We start from the raw sequence: 22,245 nt of genomic DNA, 5'->3' as shown, positions 1-22,245 counted from the left end.
GACACACCAAACAACATTCTGATTTATACTTCATTTATCTAACTCATTATTTCTACCGTTATGAAGAAAACTTTAAATTGTCTTGTAATGACTAATTGAGATGGTTAAAAAAACTTCCCACAGATCACTAATATGAACAATAAAATGTGACACAACGCAATAATTAAGTAATATAACCTTTCCAAAAGTTTAAACTAAAGTAACCTATTCAAAGTTTCAAACCATGTGTCTCCATTATTTAAAAAAAAGTGCGTGTACCACTCAATGGAATATGATGAGCCGAAAAAATGAGCTTCACATTAATATAGGTATAACTCATAAATCATATACTAGAATATCACAAGACATGCATTATTGTGAGCTTTTTTTTTTTTACTGCCCATACATCCTTAAATACATTCATCCTTTCATTATTCCCATTTGCTTTGAATCTGATGGACATGTTTGTAATCCCATGTTAGCACCAAGCTCCCATCCGTTCTTCTTAAAGCAAACCTTTCCACCAACACAAAACAACCAAATTTTCTCCACCCATCTTCTCCTCTAAATTCCTTCTTCACCAACTCATATTCTATACTGTTCATTACTCCTCCACCTCTTCCTCTTACCCATCCTCCTTTTTCTTGAATCCAATTCATCTTCTCAACAATAGCTTCACTCAACCCTAAAGTACTGCCATCACTTGAAGACTTATTCCCTTATTATTTACTATTATTATGAGCTTGTTTAAACCATATAAATCCATTTTCACGAGTTTCACCAATTATAGAGTCATATTCCTCCACAGCTTCCTCTTCAAATAGCTTAATTGACTCTTTCTGCACGTTCGCACTCACACTCACGATGTTACAATTACCTGATGTTGAGGTGTAATAATCACTTTGGCATCCATAAATCTCTTCCCAAAACTGCTCTAGAGTCATTTGATAAAACAATGAATTTTTCTTCATCAAATGATATTTCCCCATTAATCTTCCTTCTCTAATGAACACAAGAGGACAATACCGTTCCCCACAACCACAATATTGGTATAGATAAGTTTGAGTCGGCGATCTCGTAGAGATACGTCTAAACCCCAAGCTTCACCTATCTGAGGAAGATTGTATGATGATTTTGTGTTAAATACCTTCCACCCATTTTTTTGAATTTGCTAGGAATGTTAATCAGAATTGATTCGTGAAAAAACTCATTTGAGACAACAACAAAAAAGCCTTTTAGGCATTTCGTCAAACACCTGATGAGCTATGTTGGTATAACCACACTTCTTACATGCAAGGTCTGTATTTATAAAATCAATAGAATAACATCAAGATGGATAATAAACCCAAGTTAAAGATGAAGAGAAGTACTTACTAGGTTATCAATAAAGAAGATGAATGTTAATATGAAGGTTAGATGATGAACACGAAGGAAATACGATACCTATATAGTCAGAACTTCGACAGAAAAATTTGGTAGATTACTTCAAATAAATCGAACAATAACAGAAGATGAAGACTTAGAACAACATATTCATCAATGGAAAAAGATACCATGACGGAGAAGTTGCAAATCAGTTGGAAGAAATCTCCATCTAGGATTTCCAACGAACAAGATAGAGAGAGGAAAGTTTCAATCGAACCAGTAGAGAGAGAGGAAAATAATTAAAAGGGTAATTTTGGTATATAGAGAAAACAGTTTTAAGTTTTTGACCTGAATAACAATTAACCAAATTATTTTAAACTTAATCTGTTATTAACCCTAATAATTTGATAACTAATGATTAATAAAAAATTAAGTAGGTTTTTTTTGTTATATTGATATCTTTTTGAACTCAAACAGTCATTTTCTCTATAACTTTACCACGTTTTATACCCTCCCACGTTCCTTAATTTCCAAACTCCTCTCTCCAAAAAAAACGGATTCAAAACCTCCTCTAACTTTACCTCCCAAATTCATAAATATTTGAACCAAACTTCTTTAGACTGATTCTTCTTCTCATTCTTCTCCACTTGGTTTTCCTAATTATTTAATTGTTTACCTTCATCCATGTAGAATTTTCAAATCCTCACAGTATTATTTTTTTGGTTGTTTATTTATATATCCTATCTTTTAAATTGTCACCCTTTTCTTTGAAATGTTATGTTGATGTCTTACTCAATTTTTGCAGGTGTTTGAGTTTCAGCTGAAGGAACAAAATTCCCCATATTAGTTGGATTTTGATTACTTGAGCATGAACACAAACTGATTGAGAAAATGCTTCAGAGAGGTTTGATGTTTTGTTGTTCACTTTTTTTATTTTTTTGGTAGTTCTGGTTATACGAATTGTAAACAGTTAAAAAGTTCTCAAGTTTTAAATCTTTCTTCTTTCTTTTGTATCTGCTCATAATCTATTAAAATTTCTTATTTATTTTTGTATCTACCACTTTGTATCAACCTTATAACTTTTTGTAGGGAAAAAAAGAGCCATCTATGTTGAAGGAGAAGCCATGAAATTGATAAAGATAATAATTATGAAGAGTACAAAATAAGGTGGTCTGGTGGTCGTCACAACTTTAAGAGACATTTCAGTTTTTATTTGCATATTAAACCAAATGTATTATTAAACCAAATGTATTTTTATACATTCACTGATGATTATATAGTGAGTGAAAGCTTTCAATGAACAAAAGAAAATAGTGAGTGAGAGATATCAAAGTCATCATAGTGTAACATTCTTCTCACTTTTCATTGCCTAACAAATTCGGAAACGATATAATGAATTTTTTCGGATTGGCTAATACTTTGATGTGTTTTTAATCTTTAAATGTTGATGCTTCCTTTTGTCTAATACACAAATTAGGTGACTAATCCCACATTTATGTGAGGTGACAATTATGTGCACAATTACTTTAAGAAACTTATTCTTTCCTTCAATTGAAGTTACAATTTTTTGTTTGTGAAGAAGATTATTCTTTAGGGTTGAAATGCAACCGGATTTTCTATAAATTCTAATGTTGAATTCATTAATTCGATGTTCATCTCGATCTCGCATAAGATGTTTCTTTTTTGTAAAGAACGCATAGGCTTCTTGGTGGTCATAGGCCTTGAAAGTGAATTGAGATCAAAGTTTTAGTAAGTTGTTGTAGGACATGAACTTGTCAGAACTACCCTGTTATATTATTTTTTTGTTAAGTTACCCTGTTATTGATATGCCCACATAATCGTGGGAGAGAGAAGTTTATTTCCCACGCCTAATTTATCATAAATACTCTTATGATAGCTTCTTCCACCGACTTAAATAGAAGGTTACAATCGTCATTTTTTGTTTTTAGCTTAGATTATGGGAGGAATCATGGGTGAATGAGAAACATCCTCTCTCCCTAACCGTCTGCTACAGTTCTACCGGGAGGATCTTCCTTCTACTATCTCATTCTCAAACCCACCTCATATCTCGACTAAATAGAAAACATAGTCCGAGTGATAATCAGATTTGGTTCCTATAAAACCTAAACCCAAGTTATCTAACCCTAAATTATCTTAACTAAAATTCTCCAAATCCAAACTAAATCCGATTATCACTCCATAGATCCGTTTTGAAGAAACCCAATTTCTTCAGACTCTACAATCTTCTACTACGAATGTTATAAATACGGTGGTTCATCTTCGTTTATTTTGTTAAAACAGAAAGTTTGTGAATGAGAATTAGGTTGAAGAGGAAGAACTCTTCAAGTTGTTCTTTCAGGTATATTGTAGATAACATGTTTGTTAAAATTCCTATGATAGTTTACAATTATTTTCTGCATCTTTTAATTCTCCTTCATTATTTGCAAATGGTTCATGAAGACTTGATAAATTACAGATTTCAACTATTCGAATTCCCGACTTTTATATCGATTTATCTCTCTGACTTTTATATCGAAATTTGTTAAATTACAAATTTCAACTATTCGAGTTCCCGACTTTTATATCGATTTATCTCTCTGATATATGTATTGGTTTTCGAAGAAGAATACAACTGTTCGAGTTCCTGACCTTTATATCGAAAATTGATACATTACAGATTTGTGTATTGAAGATTTACAACACAATCCATAGAAATACCCATAGATTAGTTTATGTGTTGTATTATAGATTATAGATTTACTATAACCTGTTTGAGGTCGGAGAAGATAAGAGAGTAATAAACTACAAATTTATGTATTGTTTTCTTAAGTATTTTACAACTTTTCGAGTTCCTGACTTTTATATCGAAATTTGATAAATAACAGATTTCAACTATTTGAGTTCCTGCCAACAACCCTTGGTTGGAGTGGTAAGAGGTATAATTTTCCACCTTAGAGGTCAAGGGTTCGAGGCACACTCTTAACAATTCAAAAAAAACTATTCGAGTTCCTGACTTTTATATCTAATTTCAGTTCCTTACTTTTATATCGAAATTCTAATGATGATATATTCTTAATGTTTTAAACAGGTAGTGTAGGAGCAAGATTCTCTCATAATTGATTTTAATTTGCGTTTTTCAGGTTTCATATCTATTCCTATATTTATTTCTCCATTGATTGTGTTTGACTATCAATGGTTTTTGTTTCTTATGGTTATCTCTCTCATTTATATGTCTGATTTATGTATTGTTTGTCGAAGTACTTTACAACTGTTCGAGTTCCTGACTTTTATATCGAAAATTGATAAATTACAGATTTATGTATTGTAGATTTACAACACAATCTATAGAAATACATATAGATTAGATTATGTATTATAGATTTACTATAACCTGTTTGAGGTCAAAGAAGATAGGAGAGTAATAAACTACAAATTTAATGTATTGTTTTCTGAAGTGTATCCGTCAACTGTTTGAGGGTCAAAGAAGATAGAAGAGTAACAAATTACAGATTTATATAGTGATAATCAGTTCAGCAACAAAATTGAAGATTTATGTATTGGCTTAAACCAAGTGTTTTAAAACAGTTTCAGTTCCTTGCTTTTATATTGAAATTCTAATGATGTTATATTTTTAATATTTTAAACAGGTTGTATAGGAGCAAGATTCTCTCATAATTGATTTTAAATTGTGTTGGTCTACCAGGTATTGTATCTCTTTCTCATAATTGATTTTAAATTGCGTTTTTGTTTCATCTCTTTTTCCTTCCCTCTCACGTAAATCACTCAAATTTTATCATCAATCATCTTTAATTTGCGTTGTACTACCAAGTATTATCTCTCTTTCTTTTCTCACACGTAAAACCACTCAAATTTTATTCTCAAACATCTTTAAATTGCGTTGGAGCGCCAGGTATTGTCTCTCTTCCCTTATTTCACCTTAATAACTTAGGACAAAACATACGGATATGTGTATCAATTCTTCAAAGTACAAATATTTGTTTTGATTAGATTTATTTTGACTTATGATAATCTCATCTGATTTTTCCATATATTTGTATGCAGGTTCAGGGTTGATACTATCAGTTTGATCTCATCCGCTTTTTCCATATTTTTATATGCAGGTTGACGTTTCATAGTACGAGTTTCTTTTGATTTCTATAAGTTACAAATATTATTGTAATTCTTTATCTTTCTGTTTCGCTATTTTCATTTTATTTGGTTTAGACATGATATTTTTTCTTCTCTTTTTTCTTTCTTTGAACTATCACCATTGACTAATGTTTAGTTTAATTTTTTTGCAGTTATTTATTTGGTAAGCAAACTATATAGTTCTATTTTAGTTGCTATTAGAATATTAAAGAACTCAACAAGCTTAGTATAGAGTTCCTCGATACTAAATATTTTAAATGTTCATATTAGTTATCTCGATTTATTACGTTGGACTTTCTAATTTATATTTGGAAATTTGCGAAGTTTTCATGAAAATTACTAAAATGCAGGTTTTTCCTTATACATGGCGTCTCATCAACATCATACTCATGACCCGCCAGATGAAGATGACGCTTTTGAAGTATGACAATTACACTTTTTTTTACCAACTCATGAATTAAACTTATCAAATTAACCTTATTCATATAACCATTTTTCAAATTGTAGACTCGAACTACAACCCAACGAAATCGCCCCGCAAGAGAGCGTTCTTCACGTTTGGATGAAAGAAACTTATTTTCTAACCAATCCAATGTACGAGCCACCGACTTCCCTCCCGAGCATGGCGTTGAGCAATTAAATGTAACTAATTTATATTAACCCGCTTATTAATAAGTATTGGTTTTCAATTAACTTTTTATTTTTAATAATGCAGAATCGAACTATAGCCCAACGTAATCGTCGTGCAAGAGAGCGTTCGACACGTTTAGGCGAAAAAATTCGGTTGCTAATCGACCAAATGTTCCTAACGAACATATCTCCTCTAAGCATGGAGTTGAACAACTCAATGTAACTACATTTAAACTTTAACCCGCCTATTATTATGTATTATTTTTTAATAATACAGAATCGAACTATAGCCCAACGCAATCGTCGTGCAAGAGAGCGTTCTGCATGTTTAAATGAAAGAAATCAACTTCCTATTGAGTCGAATATTCCTGGTGTCGAGGTCCTTGAGCACGAAGCTGAACAACTAAATGTAACTACTTCATTTAAACTTGAACCCCCTATTACTCTGCATTATTTTTTACTAATTATTTTTAAATATTACAGAATCGAACTATAGCCCAACGCAATCGTCGTGAAAGAGAGCGTTCTGCACGTTTGGATGAAAGAAATTCAGTTGCTAATCAACTAAATATTCACGACGAGGAGATATGTTGTGGGATAGGGATGAACAACTCAATGTAACTTTTTCACCCTATGATGCAAATTACAAAATATATTGTTTGATCTCTATAAAAGTAATTTTTTTCAATATTGTAGATTCGAACTATCGCACAATGAAATCGTCGTGCGAGAGAGTGTTTGACCCGTTTCGGAGAAGGAAGTTCAAATACTATTAATGCAGCTCCTGAAGTATGTTCTGGAAATCAAAATGAGGATCATGTCGTAAGTATTAGCACCACTAATTTTATATCATACACTTTATCTATGTATATATTGTAAATAATAATATATGATTTTTATTTTTTTGTAGAATAAAAGTATAGCACAACGCATTCCCCGTTTAACAGAGCATTTGACCCGTTTGGACGAAGGAACTTCATATGCTATTCAGTCAAATGTCTCTGAAATATCTCTCCTAAATGAAAATGATGTAATTGCTTTACTAATATATTCTCTTATATTTTGTCAAGTTATAAATATTAAAATTTTTTATTTTGATTAGTGTATCTTAATCTTTTTAATAGAATCATACACTATCAGAACATGAGCGCATTCAAATAGAGCAATCACGTCTGCGCAAAGAGAAATGGGTAGCACAACCAGATGTAAGTACAAATTGTTCAATTTTATACACAAATAACACTTCTTTATTTTTTTTCAAATTTCTTATCTTTTTACCGTGATATTCATTATTAAAAGGTATGATACTGTATAGATAAATCTTACTTGTTTTTAACTTTTGGATAATAAGCTTCATATACTTTAAATAGTCAATCACGAAAAATATTATCTCAACTAATCATATTATATTACTATTTGGTAGAATAATTGTTCGAAGGCACAATTAGCAGAACGTGCCCGTCTTCAAGCTGAACTGATAAGTGCTACTCGAGTCCCAACTTTGAGAATTGTTGAAAGAAATTAAAATTCCACAAGCTTTAATCCTCCACAAGTCAACATTGAGCATTCTGATGAGGTTTGATTTTCGATTATATTAATTTATTCATAAATGAATGTTTTAAATATTTTTTTTAACAATTTAGTTAATTTTTTCTGTCACTTTAATTATGGACGTAGAATATGAGTAGTAGTACTTCGACATCTACAAACGGGAGAACCCATAATGAATGTTATGAAGAAGCAGTCAGAATAGTTCCAGACCATATAATTGAAGATGACCTGACTGATGATGAATTAAATTTTGGTTCTCCGCTGCCAAGTAACAACATTATTAGTAGCTCTATGGGACGTCATTCCTTAGGTCGATTGAATATAGCGTGCCCTCACTGTGGAGCTTTACATTGGATCGATTGTTGGTTTTCTTTTTTGCTACGTGTACTTCCGTGATTCGGTACAATTTATCATTAAAAGGGAGAGGGCAGTATAAGAAGGACTATAGTTGGCTACTCTGTTTGAGTGCAACTTTTTGGAGAGAGAAAGTAATCTTTGATTTGAAGCCTGAAGTCGGCAAGTTTCAATCTTCAAAACCCTAAAAATACCTGGTAATAAGTAATTTGTTTTTGAATAGATGTTATAAAAACTACTACATAATGCTCTTTGAAACTTTTTAATTTTCCTTTTCTAACACTTGTTTTTCCTTTTGTGATGAAGAATAGATGGATGAAGGAAAAATATGAACACCTTTGTAGCCTTAAAGCCATAAAGTAGATGTGAGACAAAAATTCAAATCAATTCATTTTATTGATAAAAAGTGCACCGAACATAATTGTCTAAAGTATTTTTATAAAATAAACAAATAAATCCATTTTTAATATTAATATTTAGATCTTAACATATGTGTTTTACATACCTACATGACTTTTTTTGTTTCAGTCCATGAACTGTTAACTTTTTTTTCAAATTCTTTTAGAAATACCCTCCATTTAACACTTTCAAATAATCCATATGTGTAGTTTCATCATTCTTATTCTTTTACGTCAACTTTTATCATTGTACATATCTTCAAATACGATGACGACGAAGATCACCATGATATCAATATTTTTAATTGTCTAAACATGTTAATATTTTTAATCATCCAAACATACCCGTCTCGAAATTTCTTCTAAATAATTTATTTAGTATAAAGATAAGGAGAAAGATAAACCTACACATATAATACTAGAAGAGTAATTTTATACTCTTCATAAACTGAAGTGAACAAACGACCATTGTTATATGATGGTTGAGAAGACATTAAATAACAAAACTGTTAGAGTATAGCACCAGGCCCACTCGACAAGCCCGACCGACCATAAGCAAGGGGCAAACCGACTAGGGTTAATATTATAGGAAGTTGCTATATTATGTAATATTTTATGTATAAGTAAGTTTCCAATATTCCTAGATTACTTCTATATGTAAATCACTTGTAAACCTATAAATACCCATGTAAACCAATGAATACAACACACAGAGAATTCTTTCTCACATCTCTCTCTCTCTCTCACGATTTCTCTCCCTCTCTCTCTGTGTTCAGTTAACTGTTATCTCAATTATTCAAGAGGTGATTTACCTCTTCACATGGTATAAGAGCCAATTCAATTTTTTTTAATAATCAATTTTCTTTATCATGACTACTACTGAAGTCGATTCTGGAGATTATACTCCTAATTCTCCACCTAATCCGGTGTTTGATGTTCATCATTCTGATTCACCAACTACAATTCTCATCACTCCATTGTTAACCGGAGATAACTATGCCTCCTGGTCAAGAGTCATGAAGATGGCTCTTCGGGCAAAAGATAAATTCGGGTTTGTAGATGGTTCTATTCCAAACCCACTTCTCCAACCCAATTACACTCATGGGGAAGGTGTAATGATCTTGTTAGTAGTTGGATTATCAACTCCATTGCTCCGGATATTCGGTCTTCCGTTTTATACGATGAAAGTGCCGCCGATATTTGGCGTAATCTTTATGAAAGGTTTTTTCAAACCAATGCCCCAAAAATTTATCAATTGAAACGGGCAATTTCTTCCTTCAAACAAGAAGGACATGATGTATCCTCCTATTTTACTCAACTCAAATCTCTACAAGATGAGTTACAATCCCTTATGGTAATCGATCCATGTATTTGTGGTCAAGGGAAATCGTTACTTGATCGTACTAATCAAGAACGTGCTATGGAATTTCTTCTAGGGCTTCATGACCGTTTTTCGGCAATTCGAAGTCAAGTTTTGTTAATGGACCCTTTTCCTTCGATCTTAAAGATTCATTCTCTTGTCAAACAAGAAGAGATCCAACAAAACATCATGGCCGCTACTTCCAATCCACCGGAAGCCGCCACCCTTGCAACATACAACAATGATCAACGACCTTTTCGAATGGAGAAACCAAACGCTCAACGTCCTAAACGAGCTCGTCCCTTTTGTGACTATTGTCAACAACATGGCCACGTCCGGGCTTCATGTTATCAACTACACGGTTATCCAAACCGATCCAACTCGGGTGCTCGGCCAAATCGCCCACCACGACCGACCGGTCCTATTGCCGCCACCATAACCGAATCGGTTACTCCTCCCACGGGAACACCTCTAGCCACCTCATTAACTCAAGAGGAATATCAAGGTCTTCTTTCACTACTTGATCACCAACGCCAGTCTAACGACGCTTCCAACCCTACTCAAGGTTCTACCGACGCAGGTATTAACTTTACAGGTATTAAATTCTTCTCTTCTCCTTGGGTTATTGATTCCGGTGCCGCCAAACATATATGTAGTTCTTTATCTCGTTTTTCACATTATGTTGATGCTCCACTTCATTGTTTTGTCCGTTTACCGGATGGTAAACGTACTCAAGTACGTCACATTGGAACAATTGTTTTCAATTCAAACTTAATTCTCAAAAACGTTTTACATGTTCCGGAATTTAAAATCAATTTAATTTCTGTCTCCCAACTCACCAATTCTCTTCGATGTTTAGTAACATTCGATTTTTGCTCATGTGTCTTTCAGGACCCATTGACGAAAGCGAGGATTGGACTTGGTGATCTCCATGAAGGACTATACTTTCTCCGCGCGGATATTAGGATTTGCTCTTTTTCAATTTCTAGTAATAGTCTATATAATAAAGATGTTTCCGATATTTGGCATTGGCGCCTCGGACATCCTTCTTCTTCTATTTTTAAGTCTTTAATTTCAGAGAATCAATGTATGAAATTAGTTTCATTCAATAAAAATCCGTGCGAAATTTGTCCCTTGTCCAAATTTACACGATTATCTTTTCCGTTAAGTACTTCTACTTCTTCTCGTCCCTTTGAATTAATTCATGCGGATTTATGGGGACCTTTCTCCGTTCCCTCAAACTCTGGTTGTCGTTACTTCTTAACCTTAGTGGACGATTTTACTCGTTGCACTTGGATTTTTTTAATGTCACATAAATCCGACACTACTCAATTTCTCAAGAATTTTTCTAATTATATATCAACTTAATTTGATTCTTCAATCTCAAATTTACAATCCGGACAAGGAACGATTCCTATTCCGAAAATTCAATCAATTCGATCCGATAATGGTACGGAATTTATGAACCACGAACTTCAATCATGGTTCCGTAAGAAGGGCATTATTCATCAAACTAGTTGCCCTCATACTCCTCAACAGAATGGCATCGTCGAAAGAAAACATCGACACATTCTAGAAGTAGCACGCTCCTTACGACTTCAAGCTCATCTCCCGATTTCCTTTTGGGGTGAATGTGTTCTGACGGCAGTATATCTCATCAACAAATTGCCAACACCAACATTACAAGGCCTTTCTCCTCATGAAAAACTCTTGGGTTCTCCTCCTAAATTTGACCATCTTCGGGTCTTTGGATGTCTATGTTATACTAGACGCCCTTTGGTACAAACAAAGTTAGATTCCCGAGCATCTCCGGGTATTTTCGTCGGCTATCCCCACAGTCAAAAAGGATATCGCGTATTCGACTTGAATTCTCGTAAAATAATCACATCTCGTGATGTTCTTTTTTACGAAGATAAATTTCCGATGTTATCTAAACATCCGATCCCTTCTCCTCCTCCCTACCGACCGATGGTCTCCATCCACGATGATGGCACTTTTACTTTTCCGAGGACATCTTATCCACAATCGGCTACTCGACAAGCCTCTCATACTGCCACTGATGTGCCTATAGGCACTCCCTCGCGGCCTTTCAGCTATGTCCCTTCCGCTTCGGATCAACCCGACAGTGACTTCCCTTCGGGCACCCCTGAGCACCTCACGGATCAAAGCCGGAGCCCAGCTCCCTCCTCTATCGATCACGCGCCCACTTCACTAGAGGTGCCTCCTCCCGTTGATCCGATTCATCCTCCACGGCCATCACGCAACCGCCGACCGCCCACTCATCTCAATGACTACGCCTGTCACTCTTACCCGGATTCTAACGTGGTATACCCTCTTACTCAATATCTGAATTTTGAACAATTCTCGGGTTCTCATCAAGTCTTTCTCAATTCGGTAATCACAACCGTTGAACCCACTTCCTTTTCTCAAGCCGTCAAATCACCTCATTGGCGTGAGACAATGTCTAAAGAAATTGCCGCTTTAGAATCAAATAACACATGGACCATTACGGACCTCCCTTCTGGAAAAAGGGCAATTGAATGTAAATGGGTCTACAAAATCAAATTCAGGGCCGATGGTTCCATTGAACGCTACAAAGCCCGTCTAGTAGCGAAAGGGTACACACAAATCGAGGGTCTCGATTTTCATGACACCTTTGCCCCCGTCGCAAAATTAGTTACTGTACGCGTTCTTCTATCAATCGCGTCTATTAAAGGTTGGTCTCTCCACCAACTAGATGTAAATAATGCCTTTCTCCAAGGCGACCTCGATGAAGAGGTCTTCATAAAATTACCCCCCGGTTTCTCCAAACAGGGGGAGTCCAAAGTCTGTCGACTTCGGAAATCTCTTTATGGCCTCAAACAGGCATCTCGTCAATGGTTTTCCAAATTTTCTTTCGTCCTTATCAAAAAGGGTTTCACACAGTCCCTTTCTGATTATTCGTTATTTTCTCTCTGCACATCTTCCGTACAACTTTACGTTCTAGTTTATGTAGATGATATTGTCATCACTGGAAATGATGAATCCGTCATTTCCAAACTCAAATCCTTTCTCCACACCACTTTCTCTCTCAAGGATTGGGTCGTCTTCAATATTTTTTAGGGATCGAAGTCTCCCGATCCTCCAAAGGCATCTTCCTTTGCCAACGCAAATATGCCCTTGACATCATTAAAGACTCTGGTCTTTCGGCATGCCGTCCTTCTCCCTTCCCAATGGAACAAAAGCTTCGTCTCAGTCCTTTCGATGGTGATCCTCTTCCAGATCCCACCGTTTACAGACGGCTGATTGGTCGTCTTCTCTATCTTACCGTAACACGTCCTGATATCTGTTACGCGATCAATAATCTTAGTCAATTTCTACAAAAACCCAGCACTACTCACCTTGATGCTGCTCATCGGGTCCTTCGTTATCTCAAAGGATCCATTGGCCATGGCCTTCTTCTCTCTTCTTCCAGTTCTCTTCACATTACTGGATATTGTGACTCTGACTGGGCTGGATGCCCTTCCACTCGTCGTTCTACCACAGGTTATTTCACTATGTTGGGTTCTAGCCCTCTCTCTTGGAAATCCAAGAAACAACCAACGATTGCTAAATCTTCTGCTGAAGCAGAATACCGTGCGCTAGCACATCTCACTAGTGAGCTTCAATGGCTGAAGTATCTTCTCAAAGATTTTGGCATAACACATTCTTCACCCATGACGATTCACTGTGATAACAAAGCTGCTCTCCATATCGCCGATAATCCTGTTTTCCATGAACGAACAAAGCATATTGAGATTGATTATCACTTCGTTCGGGAAAAGATCAAAGCAAATGTCATCGCTCCTCGTTTCACACCAACTTCTGAACAACTTGCGGATATCTTTACCAAACCACTAGGAGCTGATGCATTCAAGACGATTATTGGCAAGTTGGGCCTCACGTCTCTTTCTGCTCCAACTTGAGGGGGAGTGTTAGAGTATAGCACCAGACCCACTCGACAAGCCCGACCGACCATAAGCAAGGGGCAAACCGACTAGGGTTAATATTATAGGAAGTTGCTATATTATGTAATATTTTATGTATAAGTAAGTTTCCAATATTCCTAGATTACTTCTATATGTAAATCACTTGTAAACCTATAAATACCCATGTAAACCAATGAATACAACACACAGAGAATTCTTTCTCACATCTCTCTCTCTCTCACGATTTCTCTCCCTCTCTCTCTGTGTTCAGTTAACTGTTATCTCAATTATTCAAGAGGTGATTTACCTCTTCACAAAAACACATAATCAAATTCTTAAATGAGATTTTTAACACAATTACATTTTATTTCATAACCGCAAGAATTACGGTACACGTACGTAAAACAACATTGTGATTGTAAAACTACGGATAATATATAATTCTTATATAAAAAATATTAAATAATTAAAGATATATTAAAACTACATATTTTTAATAAATGCGAATTTTAAAATAATTACATTTTATTACATAGGCGCAATAATCACGGTACACTTATAGAATACAATATACTGATTGTAAAACTATAGACAATCTATAGTTACTTATATATATTAAATAAACAAAGATATAATAAAACTATATAGTCTTAATAAAAATATTTATATCAATATAATAATAAAAATATATTTATTTAATAAAGATATATTATAAAGGATATATTAAAAATATTATTAAAAAATAAATAATGTTAAAATGGATACACAAATGATACAAAATTGATAGTGGAACAATCGAACGTGACCTTAGCAGGCTTTAAAGACGACTTTAAAGACTTTTATTTATAAAGAACTATAAAACTTTAACTCTTAATCAATTACCATACAAAAGAAAAATATTTACTTATTTTTAAACTACTCAATGTTAGCAGAAAATATAAAGTTAATAATTTTTATATTTATAATAAAAAAAATAAATTCGTTTATAAATATCGAAAGATGGGTAGAATATCTCAAGAATACAAAAGATTTGTAAATTCGTAGATATACTTAAGACCATTCTATAGAGTCGTGGAAGAAAACAAAAACATTTGAAAAACTACACTTAAGCAATACAATGCAGTTAATTAAGTTTTCCGGACATTATGATTGTATCAATTTAAAACTATTAGCGATGCAGAAATATCGACAAGTTGAAGTCACTTAACGTTGTGAAAGTTTGTCACCCATCCTAATGATCGAAATGTATAAGAGTGTTGAGAATTGACAGATCCGTATTTCACTATAAAAACACTACTTCAATCATATTAAATTGTATAAAATAAGACTACAAAATGTTAAAATATTAAATTATATTAAAAAAGATATAACAAAGATAATAAAATATTATATTAATAAAGACGGTAAAAAATATTTATTTAATAAAGATATATTAAAAGTATAACTCTAATAATGTTTTATTTATATTGATCTCATATTATTTAACCAGTGATTTATAAATTTTTTTTAAATGTTCGTATGTAAAACACTACTTTAATACTATCAAACTGGAAAAATCAAAAATACAAAATTAATAGTAGAATAATCAATAGTTAAAAGGATATTTTACATTAACAAAGGTGTTAAAAATATTTATTTTATAAATATACTAGCAATAACCCGTGACTACGACACGACGTATTCGTTGAACGCTTACGTGTTTGAATAAAATATATATGTAATGGTAGGCTACGAAAAATATAAAGATATGACAATACATTGTAGATTTAACATTAACAATGAAGATATAAAAAATATAATGGTTCATGAAATAAACATTTATAAATAATATAAAATTTCGTTTTGATTTTGAAAGAATTTCGATGTTTTGCAATTTTGTGTTTACAATGTTTAGAAAATTTAAGTAGAAATATCATCATCATAGATACCATTAAACAAATGTATTAGTTTTCACAAAGGCAAAATGTAACTTGTAATAAGATATTGACGACAAAAATCGGGAGTCTTTTACTAAAATTCAACTGCTAACATTATAGATCATTTTAGAATATTTTTTAGAGTTCAAAAATATAGAATGGTTTTATACACATTTTCAGTTTCACCACGTCAAGATGAAAAAATCAGTTAAATTTTCTTATTTACTAAATTGATGAAGAAGTGATCGGCTTATGTGGAGAAAGATTTAATGAGAGAGGAGATCAGATGAGATGAATTTTGTCTAATAAGCATGGTGGACATTTATTATGTCCTAGTCAAAGTAGAAAATTCATCTTCGTATAAACAAGTAAAGAAATGTAGTAGTTTTCACACAAAAAAGGTGTAGTTTGTAATAAGATATTGACGAAAATTCGGAAGTCTTCTACTAAAATTCAACTGGCGAGTATAAATCATTTTAGAATTTCTGTAGAGCTCAGAAATATGAACCGTCCTCTATACGCCTTTCAATTCCACCAAGTGAATATGAAAAGATCAATTAAATAATTTACTAAATTGATGGTGAAGTGATTGGTTTATGTGAAAGAGATATTTAATGAGAGAGAAAAGATGAAATAAATTTTATCATAATAAGCATGAAAGACATCTATTTTGTCCTTGTCAGCATGCATTCATTTTGTCCCAGTCAACAAATCAAGTTTTGTTTTGTTGTATAGACTAGGCACAACTCCCGGGAGAATGCCCTTTATGCAATGCGGAAAAATATAATATTACTGTAGAGAGTTAACCACAGTAGACATAGCCAAATCTTCTACGTTTTTTAATTCATATGATGTTATACATGAAAATCAAATATGATAATCTAGGTTGTTAGGAGTTAATTAGTACTACTTTTACCACAACCTCTAAGTCATCTTGTAGAGAATTTTCACCGTTAGTTAGAAGCCTTCAAAGTTTGTTCCTCAATTGGGATTTTTATCACTATGTATTCTTGAACAACGATGAAATTTTCAACTCATCAACTGATAGTTCATCTAGGGTATTTCGACTCTTCAATAAAGCATTCGACATAAGAGAAATTTGGAGTTATTGATATAAGAAATTTGATCCTTATTTTATTTTTTTCACTTTGGAATCGTGCCTTGTTTACTATTGTATGGTTCTTGAGAAATAATCATCGACATACTCTTCTTGTTTCATGTGCATAAGTTATCGAAGGGCTTGTAAATGTTGTCTTTTACTCTTGTGCTGCCTCAAACTTTTTCTACATAGAATTATGTATCTGTCTGCAAGTAGTATGTTTTTAGAGAATCATCTCCATAATGGAAATTGCGTGAAATAGACAGTTCATTGCACAAGACGTCACTATGATATCCATTATTACCTAAACTAATTAATATTCAATGATGATAAAAAAAAATGATGTAAAATATTTTTAGAGAACAGGAAAAGGAAAACATAAATGAGAAACCTAACTGGCCAAAAATATGAACGTTGCAACTCCTATTAGCAAAGATAGTTAGCAACCACAGTCAACGAACTCGTGGGTCTTATACCAACCTTAAACAATTTTCTTTTAATAAATTAGAACTATTTAATACATACATTCATACAAAGCAATCAAAACAAAAATTAAAAAGTAACAAACAAATAAATAAAATTTTAAAATGACATAAAAATCATATAAAGAATCCAATAGAAAATTTTAAAATAACTTCTTTAACATGTATAAGTAAAGCCTATACCAAACAAACAAATAAGTGAAAGTCAGACTGATGAAAATAAAACCACTTCAAAACTTTAATAGTTGTACATACCAGCAAGCCTAAGAGTAGATTGATTGTCTCATGAAAACAATAGATTTAGAACAACTTGTAACATACCTTACCAGCAAACATGGAAGTATGGTGATTGCGCCACCGAAACAACAAATTTGGACAAAATGCAACATACCATGTTGGGAAGCCTTTGGGTGGAGCCAATGTCTCATTATACTACAGGCAGTTTAAGGACAATGTCAGTAGTGGTCAGTGTTCTGTCTACTACATTATATGAAGTTGTGCATACGTGTACATTGAACAAAAATCAATTGTAAGAAAAAACAAATATGGGAAAAAAAAGGAATAAAACTAAGAAAAATAAGATTGGTTAATGACTTTACAAGCAGGGGCGGAACTACAACCAGACCAAGAGGGGCCATGGCCCCCCTTGACTGGCTGCAAGTTGCATTACATAACTACTAATGGCACACTCAAAACAAAACAATTAAATGGTATGGGTGGGATGGTAGAGAGATGTTAATGTCGTATTAGAGTACACGAGGTATTGGGTTCAAATCTTTGGATCGTCTTTTACTATTAAGTTTTTTTGAGGGTTTTGGTTTTTCTTCTTTAATCAACACCCATCAAAAAGCAAATCTTGTTAATATTTTTTTTTTTTTTGATAAATGTTTGAATTAAATACCTTACTAATCAATGACTTCAAGTTAAATTTATCTCATAAATCAATTCTTATACTTTATGGCCTTAATTAATTTTCTCATAGATCAATTCTAAACAAACTTTTCATATTTCATTTATGTTTTCCTTTGTTCAAGTAAAAATTCAAACTCCAAATTTTTCTTTTGAAGTCTTTTGAAAGGACAATTTAAATGAAACAATTCTTTTTATATATTTTAATTTATTATAACGGTCACACTTCTTACGCCCGACTAGTTGTAAGTATGAATTAAATTGCGCTGTAAAATTTAAATAATCAATTTTGTTATATAATTTTATAAATATTAAAAGATATTATTCACACTACTTTCTAGGACTAGGACCGAAAGTACCACGGGCCCCTCCCCTAAGATCTAAAACTAGAACTATTATGAGAAAAGGCGGACACAAGCCATACTTGGGCACCTTAGGCATCATGGATGAAGGAACACCAGGCATGATTCCAAGTGTTCATAATATTGGCCCCCCTCATTTTCTAATCCTGGTTCCGTCTTTGTTTACAAGTAATTTCTCAATTCCACTAAACAGTTTTAAATTAGGGGAATTTTTAAAGCGAGGTGCAATTCTTGGCCGGCACTTTTGAGGTAAGAAAGAAATTTTTTAGTATTTCAAATTTTTGGGCGAGAAAATTTCATTATATGCTAAATATTCGACTTGCCACTCTAATGTTTCGAATTCAAGTCAGCATTTTGTTCTCTGTCATTTCTGTTGACTTCTAAACTCTGTCAAAGCTAAAGATTATTTGGCTCATCACTACTAAATAATAGTTCAGTGTTTTGGAACATAACCATATAAGAAACGGTTGAAGAACACATAAGCAAATACTTCTAACTAATAATTCTTGATAGATTATTCTTGTATGGAATTTAGTGGCTAATCACATAAGTGCTTGTCTAAACTACAAGGACCGATGATGTTATGATAATCTTTTCAAATGGGCTTTCAACATTAGGTATTCAAATTGAACCAAAGAAATACAAGATTATAACTGTAAACGTAATAAGGGAAAAAAATTGTGAAAATTAAAATATTATTGTCTGAGAAATTTTTCCAAACAGATTGTGTGAGAATTAGGAAAAAAATACAAACAACAATAATTTCAGCTTTCCTAGGATAGAAAATCTAAGGAAAATATAGACAAATTAGAAATCAAAGAGAAATTGATAGTGGATGAAGAAGAGGTAAAGACAGGGGGGGTTAATAATTTATAAGAACTTAAAAAGAATTTAATCTATATCCCAATCATACATATTTTAGTCCTAATCATTATTTAAACCCACTCATTCATCTAATATGATGTCTCTACCCTTTACAAGATTCTATACATGTACACAACTATTTTGAGCTCTCATATGTTACTAACTATACAACAAAAACTTCCAATATGCGATAAATTCTTCGAACAATCATTTTTCTACTTATTGCTATCGGTGAATGCCGAATTCTTCATGAGAATCGTCTTACCTTGGGCCAGAGAGTTCCATTGATGGCGTCAGTAAAGAGGAGTCATCAGTGAGATCCGAGTACCACTCTGAAGATGAAAACTCGTGGGCAGATCTTCCTCGAGTCAACTCAGATCTTCCTCGAGTCAACTCAGATCTTTGAGAAGCTTCCCATCTCTCAGCAAGTTCGTCTCCTTCGAGCATCCAAACAACTTCAGACATCTTGGGCCTTTGGCCTGGAAGGTATTGGGTACATGACAGAGCTACTTGAATCGTTTCTTCGAGCTCAATCCGATCATAGTTAGCTTTTAAGTCATTGTCCATAAGCAAGTCTAGCTTCTCTGTTAGAAGCAAGGAATGAAATTTCGGTTTCGGTGGAAATTTCGTTCGGTCCAAAAGTTGAAACGTTTCTTAGAAATGTTTCGGCCAGTGTGGAAATCTTACAAATCTACAGAAATGATAGAAATATGATGCAATTATGTATAACAAGATTATGAAACCATAATGAAGCATTAAAATGATGTTTAACATTATCTATTAGTTTGAGGGAGAGCATTAACAATTACACAGTTACTTCCGGGGGTAAATTGAATAACTTTTTGGCTATAACACTCAAAAGATACATTCTTACTGATAATAGTTAATAGTTAAATAACTATGTTAGTGTGAGAAGGTATCGTCAATTACACAGTCATATCAGGGATGTTACTAAGATAAAATCAATTTAGGCAGTTAAGTCAAGGATCATTCAAATACATTTAAAAACCATTAAAAACATAACATAAAAGTCAAGAGAGATCTAAGAGAAATGAAGATGAAAAAGATGAAGGAAACGATATGTTAATAGTATTAGTTTCTTTGGTTTTTTGCTAGATTTCTACTATGTCGGTCGAAATTTCCATCATTTTGGTGGAGATTTCTATATTTCCAACAATTTCGGTGGAAATTTCGATCATGTCGGTGGAAACTATGCAGGAAATAGTTGTAAGTGTTATTTCGTGCACCTAATCTCATTTTAGGAAACGTTTCGGTGAAATTTCGGGAAGTTTCATTCCTTGGTTAGAAGAAGCTATGACGGTCCTTTCCCGAATTTATGAGTCATGAACAATACATCAATAAAATCGTAAATGAAATATGTTCGATACTACTTACCCAATCAAGCATGACTCCTTTCTGGTTCGCTGCCTTACCGAATTCTAAGGCTCTCTGTCATGTGATCAATTCAAGAAGAATAATCCCAAATCCAAAAACATCAGTCTTCTCAGAGGACTGTCCTGTCGAAAGATATTCAGGAACTATATGACCCACAGTGCCCCTAACTACAGTAGTGACATGAGAATCTTGGTGATCTAAAAGCTTTGTCAACCCAAAATCTCTCACCACAGCTTCGCAATAGTCATCAAGCAATATATTTGCATCTTTCACATCTCTGTGGATTATCTTAGGATCACATTGTTCATGAAGGTATAGTAAGACCCTGGCTGCTCCCTACAGGCAGGGGATGCCCTTTACGCAAAACAAGGAATCGGAGGGGAAATTTTGTGTTATATGCGAAGAAGTAAACTTACAACATACAATCTAAAAAAGATCTATTGAACCAAATAATAGGCTAAATAAGAACAAAACGTTACGTTGACCACTGTAAAATGATAACGAAAACCAATATAAAATTTTATTTGCATTATAATCGTGTAAATTGAGGAAGATAGTTTTCACTTACGGATAACAAAAATAGACTATCAGCAGAGTCATCCATTCCTATTCCAAAAAATTGGAGCAGGCATTACTTGTTTAAGAGCATGCATTTTGGTCTATTAGAATAACTCCACGACAAATAAAGGATAATTTCGAATTTAACAAGGCAAACCATTGTATTAGATTATATCATGACATAAAGATCAGACCACCTGAAGACGTTATTCGTAACTCCCTTATGCTAAAGAGTCATTTACTCTCTCAAAGAGAACTAAAATGAATTGATCACGATTTGGCTTACATGGACCAATTGTTATATATGTAGTAAGGAAGTTCTTGAGTTTTTCGAAGTGTTGAAAATGAAGTCACTAATCTTCACTCCACGACAAATAAAGGATAATTTCGAATTTAACAAGGCAAACCATTGTATTAGATTATATCATGACATAAAGATCAAACCACCTGAAGACGTTATTCGTAACTCCCTTATGCTAAAGAGTCTTTTACTCGCTCAAAGAGAACTAAAATGAATTGATCACGATTTGGCTTTCATGGACCAATTGTTATATATGTAGTAAGGAAGTTCTTGAGTTTTTCGAAGTGTTGAAAATGAAGTCACTAATCTTCATATATTCTCCGTAGATCGAATTACTAAGTTATTTTCCAAAGGGCGAAATTACCGATTCATATATTAGTGTTTGTCAATTTCATGTAAAGCAACTGCTTAAATAGCTCTGCAACAATAATTTGAAACAAAAATTTAAGTTAGGGAAGCCTATAACAAAAATAATCATTTGATCACAAAAGGAGAATATAAATAACAAATAAGAAACTTCAAATTTTAAGAATATTTAGTCAATCTAATCCAACCAAATTAAAATTTACTTCATTGTCAAAAATAAACTAACCATGCAGAGAGTAACCCGCAAATCAAAATTGAAA

At 33.2% G+C, this 22,245-nt stretch overlaps 4 long non-coding RNA genes and 1 pseudogene across 5 annotated transcripts; 3 read left to right on the top strand and 2 right to left on the bottom strand.

The window, feature by feature from the left end:
- Positions 1-275: 275 nt before the first annotated feature.
- Positions 276-1,598, bottom strand: LOC147544919 (uncharacterized). Its single transcript, XR_015223845.1, has 2 exons — positions 1,423-1,598; positions 276-1,278 (listed from the first exon to the last, which is right to left on the bottom strand). It is a non-coding gene; the product is annotated as an uncharacterized LOC147544919 (long non-coding RNA).
- Positions 1,599-1,899: 301 nt separating this feature from the next.
- Positions 1,900-2,249, top strand: LOC147544918 (uncharacterized). The gene is made up of 2 exons (XR_015224215.1): positions 1,900-2,030; positions 2,150-2,249. It is a non-coding gene; the product is annotated as an uncharacterized LOC147544918 (long non-coding RNA).
- Positions 2,250-3,285: 1,036 nt separating this feature from the next.
- On the top strand, positions 3,286-5,681 carry LOC147544917 (uncharacterized). Of its 2 annotated transcripts, XR_015224116.1 has the most exons (5): positions 3,286-3,703; positions 4,230-4,280; positions 4,433-4,484; positions 4,992-5,047; positions 5,407-5,681. It is a non-coding gene; the product is annotated as an uncharacterized LOC147544917 (long non-coding RNA). The 2 variants fall into 2 exon arrangements; XR_015224117.1 differs by lacking the exon at positions 4,230-4,280.
- Positions 5,682-5,802: 121 nt separating this feature from the next.
- Positions 5,803-6,186, top strand: LOC147544916 (uncharacterized). Its single transcript, XR_015224118.1, has 2 exons — positions 5,803-5,914; positions 6,001-6,186. It is a non-coding gene; the product is annotated as an uncharacterized LOC147544916 (long non-coding RNA).
- Positions 6,187-19,626: 13,440 nt separating this feature from the next.
- On the bottom strand, positions 19,627-21,364 carry LOC147544915 (protein CLAVATA3 INSENSITIVE RECEPTOR KINASE 5 pseudogene; annotated as a pseudogene).
- Between the last annotated feature and the right edge of the window lie 881 nt (positions 21,365-22,245).

The sequence above is a fragment of the Eschscholzia californica genome, unplaced genomic scaffold, assembly GCF_041429995.1.
Source record: "Eschscholzia californica isolate CP2 unplaced genomic scaffold, dmEscCali1.0.p SCAF_4, whole genome shotgun sequence".
Lineage (NCBI taxonomy): Eukaryota > Viridiplantae > Streptophyta > Magnoliopsida > Ranunculales > Papaveraceae > Eschscholzia > Eschscholzia californica.
The sequence above is the reverse complement of the archived record's forward strand: the minus strand, read 5'-3'. Positions and strand labels throughout refer to the sequence as shown.